We start from the raw sequence: 10,207 nt of genomic DNA on the forward strand, positions 1-10,207 counted from the left end.
CCCCTATAACTGGAAAAATCTCCTTGCAAGAAATTTTTATCCCTAATAAAATCTGTAGCCGAATCTTTTCTTAATCATCTACAGTTTGTCACATTCATCTACTTTTATTGGTTTTCGAGAAAATTAGCAACTTCTCTATAAGCCCCTACATATTTGATTTCTCATCTATAGACAAGGCACCAAAAAATCACTTATAACTGGAAAACTCTCCTTGCAAGAGATTTACATCATTAACAAAAGTTGTAGCTGAATATTTTTCTTATAATCTACAGTTCGTTTCACTCATCTACGTTTATTGGTTTTGAAGAAAATAAGCTTGCTAGGATCAAAAGCTTCTCTAGGAACCCCTACATACTTTATTTAATTTTTCAGCTAGACAAGGCAGCAAGAAAACTGCTATAACTGGAAAACTCTCCTTGCAAGAAATTTTCATCCTTAACAAAATTTGTAGCCAAATATCTTCTTAATCATCTACAATTTATTTCACTGCTTTATGTAAATTGATTTTGAAAAAAATAAGCTGTTTAGGACCAAGAGCTTCCCTAGGAACCCCTACATATCTCACTTCATTTTTCAACTAGACAAGGCAGCAAGAAAAACTCCTATAACTGAAAAACTCTCCTTGCAAGAAATTTTCATTCTTAATAAAATTTGTAGCCGCATATATTCTTAATCATTTACAGTTTGCTATATTTATCTAGTCTTACTGGTTTCCGAGAAAATAAGCTTTTTAGGATCAGGAACTTCTCTATAGGCCCCTACATATTTTATTTCTCATCTATAGACAAGGCACCTGAAAATCACTTATAACTGAAAAACTCTTCTTGCAAGAAATTTACGTCATTAACAAAAGTTGTAGCTGAATATTTTCCTTATAATCTACAGTTCGCTTCACTCATCTACGTTAATTGGTTTTCGAGAAAATAAGCTTGCTAGGATCGAAAGCTTCTCTAGGAACCCCTACATATTTTATTTAATTTTTCAACTAGACAAGGCAGCAAGAAAACTCCTATAACTGGAAAACTCTCCTTTGAAGAAATTTTCATCCTGAATAAAAGTTGTGGCCAAATATTTTCTTAATCATCTACAGTTTATTTCACTCATCTACGTTAATTGGTTTTGAAGAAAATGTACTTTTGAGGACCAAGAACCCCTACAATTTTTTTTTATTTTTTGACTATAGGCAAGGCAACAGAAAAACTCCTATAAATGAAAAACTCTCCTTGCAAGAAATTTTCATCGTTAACAAAATTTGTAGCCGAATATCTTCTTAATCATCTACAATTTATTTCACTCCTTTATGTAAATTGATTTTGAAGAAAATAAGCTGCTTAGGACCAAGAGCTTCTCTAGGAACCCCTACATATTTCACTTAATTTTTCAACTAGACAAGGCAGCAAGAAAACTCCTATAACTGAAAAACTCTCCTTGCAAGAAATTTTCATTCTTAATAAAATTCATAGCCGAATGCTTTCTTAATCATCTACAGTTTGTTACATTCGTCTACTTTTATTGGTTTTCGAGTAAATTAGTTTTTTTGGATCAGGAGCTTTTCTATAAGCCCCTACATGTTTTATTCCTCATCTATAGGCAAGGCACCAGAAAATCACATATAACTGGAAAACTCTTCTTGCAAGAAATTTACATTATTAACAAAAGTTGTAGCTGAATATTTTCCTTATAATCTACAGTTTATTTTACTCATCTAGGTTTATTGGTTTTCGAGAAAACGAGCATGCTAGGACCGAAAGCTTCTCTAAGAACTCCTACATATTTTACTTCATTTTTCAACTACACAAGGCAACAGAAAAACCCCTATAACTGGAAAAATCTCCTTGCAAGAAATTTTTATCCCTAATAAAATCTGTAGCCGAATCTTTTCTTAATCATCTACAGTTTGTCACATTCATCTACTTATATTGGTTTTCGAGAAAATTAGCAACTTCTCTATAAGCCCCTACATATTTGATTTCTCATCTATAGACAAGGCACCAAAAAATCACTTATAACTGGAAAACTCTCCTTGCAAGAGATTTACATCATTAACAAAAGTTGTAGCTGAATATTTTTCTTATAATCTACAGTTCGTTTCACTCATCTACGTTTATTGGTTTTGAAGAAAATAAGCTTGCTAGGATCAAAAGCTTCTCTAGGAACCCCTACATACTTTATTTAATTTTTCAGCTAGACAAGGCAGCAAGAAAACTGCTATAACTGGAAAACTCTCCTTGCAAGAAATTTTCATCCTTAACAAAAGTTGTAGCCAAATACCTTCTTAATCATCTACAATTTATTTCACTCCTTTATGTAAATTGATTTTGAAGAAAATAAGCTGTTTAGGACCAAGAGCTTCCCTAGGAACCCCTACATATCTCACTTCATTTTTCAACTAGACAAGGCAGCAAGAAAAACTCCTATAACTGAAAAACTCTCCTTGCAAGAAATTTTCATTCTTAATAAAATTTGTAGCCGCATATATTCTTAATCATTTACAGTTTGCTATATTTATCTAGTCTTACTGGTTTCCGAGAAAATAAGCTTTTTAGGATCAGGAACTTCTCTATAGGCCCCTACATATTTTATTTCTCATCTATAGACAAGGCACCTGAAAATCACTTATAACTGAAAAACTCTTCTTGCAAGAAATTTACGTCATTAACAAAAGTTGTAGCTGAATATTTTCCTTATAATCTACAGTTTGTTTCACTCATCTACGTTAATTGGTTTTCGAGAAAATAAGCTTGCTAGGATCGGAAGCTTCTCTAGGAACCCCTACATATTTTATTTAATTTTTCAACTAGACAAGGCAGCAAGAAAACTCCTATAACTGGAAAACTCTCCTTTGGAGAAATTTGCTGAGTAAAATTTGTAGCCAAGTATTCTGTTAATCGTCTACAGTTTATTTTACTCATCTACCTTAATTAGTTTTGAAGGAAATACACTTTTGAGGACCAAGAACCCCTACAAATTTTATTTTATTTATCGACTATAGACAAGGCAATAAGAAGACTCCTATAACTGGATATTTATCCTTGACAGAAATTTTCCTCTTAAATAGGATTTGTAGATAATTATTAATTAATCACGTCTCACGTCAAATTCAAGTTAGGTGAAATAACATGACTAGAATCACATCTTGTCATATATACGTTATAGTAATAATAATTACTTAAAAGTCGGTAAAAATATTTTTTTTAGATGTAATAAATCATCTAGTAATCATCTAGTTATGATATTAATCTACTAATCTATCTTGAATCAGGATTCAACTTTTGAAACCTTCATGGACATTGACGAAATAATTCAGGGACTGTCAGGACCGTCTTTGAGAAGAAGCTTCTTGTTAGACAGTTAAAAGAAAAATTATAATAAGGAACCAAGAAGAGAAACTGAAGAAATAAGAAAATTTTTAAAAATAACAATAATTGAGTAAAATGGAAATAAATCCGTGAATAAGCTTCGTAAACGATCGCTTTTGTTACATCTGGATACTTTAAATCCCTGTAAGTAATTAATTTTAAAGCAGTATCCATAATCTTGTTTTTTACCGATTCTAGTTTGAAAAAATGGACTTCTGAAAGTTTTTCCATTTAAATGGAATTCAACCACTTCGTTTTTAGGTCAAGGAATCATGATAATTTACAGTTTAGTTTTTTGTTTATTGTTGCTAATTAATTCCTTCATTTACGGGTCTCTACCTCTAATAATATTTCATCATCTTCACATTTCACTGGACAGTCCATATCTCTTACAGTTATAAATAGCAAAAAATGTTTCCAATTTCTTAACTTGAGACTCAAAAGTGAATAATAGTGAACACATTTCTCATTTTTACCTGGTGACTTAAAATTGGATTCAAACAAAAGATTTTAACTAGTGAAAAAATGCCAAAATTACGCATGCATTTCAAAGGTATTTCTGAAAAAAAATTAAAAAAAAAAATAATAAGGAAACTAAAAGAGAAATTAAAGAAATAAGAAAATTTGTAAAAATAACAATCTTTAAGTAAAATGCAAATAAATCCGTGAATAAGCTTCGTAAACCATCGCTTTTGGTTACTTCTAAATAGTTTAAATCCCTGTAAGTAATTAATGTTAAAGCAATATCTGTGTTCTAGTCTTTTAGAGTTTTTACTTAAAAAAAATGAACTTGTAAGAGGTTTTTGATTTTCAACAGAGTTTAACTGCCTAGAAAAAAATATGTTTTTCTTCCAGGCAGTTGAAGCCATTTTTTAATTAATTCTAATAAGGTTCCATTTAGGTAAAGACAAAAATGTGGAGTTTTCCCCGTTAAAATTAAATCGCTACTAAGATAAGCATGTTTTCCTATAAAAAAAACTATTGGGTTTTTGAATTTTTTTGAGTCAAAGATTTTTTTTTTTAAATCACAACTGAGGCATTTATCGCATGATATGATAAGATAAGAGAAGAAGATTCTTTTATGTTATGAGAGTCAGGAAATCCTTCTGTGCCTTGTATGAGCTACATAAGGGAGAATTAGTACTCCACCCTTAGGCAAATTTTCAACATGCCCCTACTGCCTGTATCAATATTAAACCCAACGATATTAAAATGATATTTCACGGAATATTCCCGTTCGCCATTCATCCCCATTTTCCCCATGACAATATAAGAGCATCCATAAAGCTAAGACGCAAACGAGCTTACAAGAACCATTAAAAATTCATACTCGACTCCGGGGCGTCGTCTACACGACAAACTTCCATTTTACATTCCTCGCATCTCGACTATCTAAGAGCCGGTGCAGCGGTAGGATTCAATTTCGGAATATATCACAAAAGGTGACACATCCCCGTTCCATTATTTCGTATTAACGTGTCGTCCCCGCGTTGATAAGATTTAAGATGCGGTATTTCTTTTGCGGTATAGGAAACTCGAGAACGTTGTTGAATTTACTGTCAAGCAAATCAACCGAAATACCGGCTTAACCCATATTGCTCTCACAAACACAGACACACACCCACCCCGAACGTTTTAAAGTATTTTAATGATAACACAAAGTCGTCGTCTATTCGGGATTGATGAAAACATCCCCGCTGTAATGTTAAATGATCTCCCTGGGCCGCATTGTTCACTAATAAGTCAAAGAGTTAATTCGATATTCTTGACTATGGCCGGCACATATCAAAGAGCGGATACGTCAAAGCTGAGGTGGAGAGGCCCTTTTGGTTTACGAGGGTTTTGGAACCGTATCGTGTACAGCAGGTGATTAAGTTTGTTGAGGTTTAGGGAAGTGTCTTTGTGCCTCGCGAGATTAATAAAATATAGGAACAATTCGATTCATGTCGAAAAATCGTCATTTTGAAGTCAAATACAGATAAGAAAATGCATTTAAAATATCTTCATTAAATAGGGAGAATCAGCTCGAGGAATTTAAGTGACAGATCCATCAGTCTTGTCTTAGTAATAAGCGGAAAGAGGTATTCTCAATCAGCTCTACCCATTTTGCTAGTCTGAAAATAATCTCCGATGGTTTTTCACCCATTAAACCACCATCCGGCTTACGTTCCATATTTTCTGCGGAGCAAATCGGGTGTATGGCGTTCCTTCACTCCAGCTAACTTTCAACAAGTTTTCATTGCTGATTTTTCAATTCCAGACAATTGAGACTGCGCTGTTTGACTGCCTCAACTGCCTGGAATTACAAATAAAATAAAATTATAAATGACGAATTCCAGATAGTTAAATAGACAAGCTGCAACTACCTCAGCTGCCCGGAATTCAAAAACAACCTGGTTTTTTTGGTAGAGATTGTAATGTTTAAATTCTTCTTTCAATTCCAGGCAATAGAGCTTTTTGACTGTCTCAACTGCCTGGAATTACAAATTAAATTAAGTAATGTATCAAGAATTACATGCAGTTCAGCTTACGTGCTGAAATTACCTCAACTGCCTGGAATTCTTAAAGATATGTCGAAATTACGGAGGCTAATATGTAAATCCTCTTTTTTCAATTCTAAGCTATTGAAAATGCGCTTATTTGATTGTCTTAATTGCCTAGAATTACAAATAAAATTAAATCATAAATCAAGAATTTCAAGTAGTTAAACCTACGTGCTGTAATTACCTTAACAGCCTGGAATTCTTAAAGATATGTTAAAATTATTTAAACTGTAATATGTAAATCCAGGAATTTGAGAATAAGTCATTTGATTGCCTCAACTATCTGAAATTATAAATAAAATTGGATCATGAATAAAAAATTCCAAGTAGTTCAACTTACGTGCTAGAATTACTTCAACTGCCTGGAATTTCTCGAAATTTCCGGGAAATATATATAAGTATGTAAAACCTTTTTTGTTCAATTTCAGGTAATTGAGACTAAACTGTTGGACTGCCTGGAATTGCAAATAAAATTAAATCATGATTTAAGAATTTCAGGCAGTTGAACCCACGTTCCAGAATTACCTCAAAAGAACCCCGAAATTATAGAGACTATAACATGTAAATCTTTTTTTCAATTCCAGGCAATTGATACTGAGCTGGTCAAATGCCTTAACTACCTGGAATTACAAATCATATTAAATAATGTATCAAGAATTACATATAGTTTAGCTTACGTGCTGAAATTACCTCAACTGCCTGAAATTCTTAAAGATATTTCGAAATTATAGAGGCTAATAGGTAAATCCTCTTTTTTCAATTCTAGGCTATTGAGATTGCGCTTATTTGATTCTCTTAACTGCCTAGAATTACAAATAAAATTAAATTATTAATCAAGAATTCCAGGCAGATGAGCTCTCGTGCTAGAATTACCTCAACTGCCTGGAATTCCCAAACATATCCCGGAAATATAAAGACTATAAAATGTAAATCCTTTTTTTCAATTCTAAACAATTGAAACTGGCCTTATTTGACTGTCTCAACTGCCTGGAATTACCAATAAAATTAAATCGTGAATCAAGAATTCCAGGCAGTTCAACTAACGAACTGGAATTATCTGCAAATAATTTTTTTTTTCAATTCCGAATTACTTTAATTGCTTGAAATTTCTAAAAATAACCTGGAATTACAGAGAGAATTATGAATCCTTTTTTCCAATTCTAAGCAATTGAAATTGAGCTATTTGACTGCTTCAACTGCCTGGAATTCTAAATTAATTAAAACCATGGAAGAAGAATTCCAGGCGGTTAAACCTGCGTCCTGGAATTACTTCAATTGCCTGGAATTTCTAAAAATATCCCAGAAATATAGAGACTAATATCTAAATATTTTTTTTGTCAATTCCAAGCATTTCAAACAGCTGTTTGACTGGCTGAACTACCTGGAATTACAAATAAATTCAAATCATAGATCAAGAATTTCAGACAGTGGAACCTACGTCCCGGAATTACCTCAACTGCCTGGCACTTCTAAAAATATTTCAGAAATATAAGGACTATAATATGTAAATCCTTTCTTTTCAATTCTAGATAATTGAAACTGCGATTGTTTGACGTTCTTAACTGCCTGGAATTACAAATAAATTACAGGCAGTTGAACCTACGTCCCGGAATTACCTTAAATGGGTTGCATTCCCAAAAATATCTCGGAGTTATAAAGATTTTAATTTCAGTTTTAATTTTAATTCTTAAACCAAATCTTTTTTTCGAAAAAGGAAATTACGAAAAATATCAGAAAGTTTGAATTTTGGTAAGTGGAACATAGCTTCTCCGAATAAAATCATTGGATGCCTGTTTTTTCCAAAAATTGATAAAAATAAAGAAAAATAGTGTTGGAAGTTAGAGAAAATAAACAAGAAAGACAAAATGCTCATATATCTCTGACATTACGAAAGTTACAGATTTGGGAATTGGAACACGGCTTCTCCTTATAAATTCATTGAACACCTTTGAAAATTTGTATTTTGGAATGCAGCTTTTCTGGTAAATTCGTTTTTGGCGACTTTGTTCTAAATGATGGATATGAAATTTTTGATGGATAAAACACTCACATCTCTGCAAACAAGGAAGATAGAGATTTCAGATTGGGAACAAAGCTTCTTTCAATAAAATCGCCTAAAAAACCTATTCATGCATTTCTCCCAAAAAATTATAAAAATTGAGAAATCACCCTTGGAAGTTGAAAACCAGACAAAATGCTTATATGTCTAAAGCCGTAGAAGGTACAGCCTCCTAATAATATAATGACATATAAAGTAGAAACTTTTAATGATGATTCTTAATAAAAAACTAATAATAAATATTAGGAAGAAAAATCACCTTTATTCCTACTTTAAACGACGTTCATCCCGCTTTAGTAGTACAAAAAAAACAAACGATAAAACACGATCCAGCTTCTTAACAGGTGACGTCAACCCTCTCCCTGCTCCCGTTTTAAATCTTCCCTAAATAATTTGTTTTGTTGCTCCCTCGGGAACCGCAGATAAATTTTTTCCCTCTTTAAATTTATGTTTCCCTTTTATTTGTCATTTTCTTTATTGTTTACTGGCTTGCAAATTGTAACTCGTTCCACCTAGTGCTAGTATTTTAAATCATTATAGGACCTAGGAGTAAAGAATGAAAAAAGCCAGGGTTGTGTGTTAGATGTACTTAGAGTTCTTGTTTCTTCTCTGGTTGATTCTAGTCATCGTTCATATTGAGTACTTTTTAACTCATCATTGAAATGTATCATTTAGCTACCTTTCCAGAGCATTATATTAGTAACAACATATTACAATTTTGACATGTTTGACCATTCCAGGCAATTGAGGTGACTTCAGTATGTAAGTTAAACTGCCTGGAATTCTTGATTCGTAATTTTATTTGTAGTTCCAGGTAGTTAAGGCAGTTTAGGAATTTCAAGCAGTTAAAGTAATTCGGAATTGAAAAAAAAATTATTTGTATATTACAGTCTGTATAATTCATGGATTTTTAGGAATTTCAAGCAGTTATTTATTAAGTTATTCCAGCACGTAAGTTGACCTGCTTTGAATTCTTGATTTAATATTTTTTTATTTGTAATTCCAGGCAGTTGAGACAGTCAAATAAGGCCAGTTTCAATTGCTTAGAATTGAAAAAAAGGATTTACATATTATAGTCTTTATATTTCCGGGATATCTTTGGGAATTGTAGGCAGTTGAGGTAATTCTAGCACGTGAGCTCATCTGCCTGGAATTCTTAAATAATAATTTAATTTTATTTGTATTTCCAGGCAGTTAAGGCAGTCGAACAGCTCAGTCTCAATGGCTTGGAATTCAAAAAAAGGATTTACATATTATAGTCCTTATATTGCCGGAATATTTTTAAGAGTTCCAGACAGCTGAGGTAATTCCGGGACGTAGGTTCAACTGTCTGAAATTCTTGATCTATGATTTAAATCTATTTGTAATTCCAGGCAGTTCAGCCAGTCAAACAGCTGTCTTAATTGCTTGGAATTGAAAAAAAAATATATTTACATATTATAGTCTCTATTGTTCTGGGATATTTTTAGAAATTCCAGGCAATTGAAGCAATTCCGGGACACAGGTTCAAGTGCCTGGAATTCTTCATCCATGGTTTTAATTAATTTAGAATTCCAAGCAGTTGAAGCAGTCAAACAGCTCAATTTCAATTACTTAGAATTGGAAAAAAGGATTCATAATTCTCTCTGTAATTCCAGGTTATTTTTAGGAATTTTAAGGTGTTAAAGTAATTCGGAATTTAAAAAAAATTATTTGCATAATACAGTCTGTATAATTCGGGGATATTTTTGGGAATTTCAAGCAGTTGAAGTCATTCCAGCACGTAAGTTGACCTGCTTTGAATTCTTGATTTATGATTTAATTTTATTTGTAATTCGAAGCAATTGAGACAATTAAACAAGCGCAGTCTCAATTGCCTAGAATTGAAAAAAAAATATATACATATTACAGTCTGTTTAATTTCAATATAACTTTAAGAATTTTGGGCAGTAGAGGTAATTCCAGTACGTAAGTTGAACTGCCTGGTATTCTTGAGTCATAATTTCATTTTATTTGTAATTCCAGGTAGTTAAGGCAGTCGAACAGCTCAGTCTCAATGGCTTGGAATTAAAAAAAAGGATTTACATATTATAGTCCTTATATTTCCGGAATATTTTTAAGAGTTCCAGACAGCTGAGGTAATTCCGCGACGTAGGTTCAACTGTCTGAAATTCTTGATCTATGATTTGAATCTATTTGTAATTCCAGGTAGTTCAGCCAGTCAAACAGCTGTTTCAAATGCTTGGAATTGACAAAAAAAATATTTA

This window comes from Anthonomus grandis, unplaced genomic scaffold, assembly GCF_022605725.1.
Source record: "Anthonomus grandis grandis unplaced genomic scaffold, icAntGran1.3 ctg00000498.1, whole genome shotgun sequence".
NCBI lineage: Eukaryota > Metazoa > Arthropoda > Insecta > Coleoptera > Curculionidae > Anthonomus > Anthonomus grandis.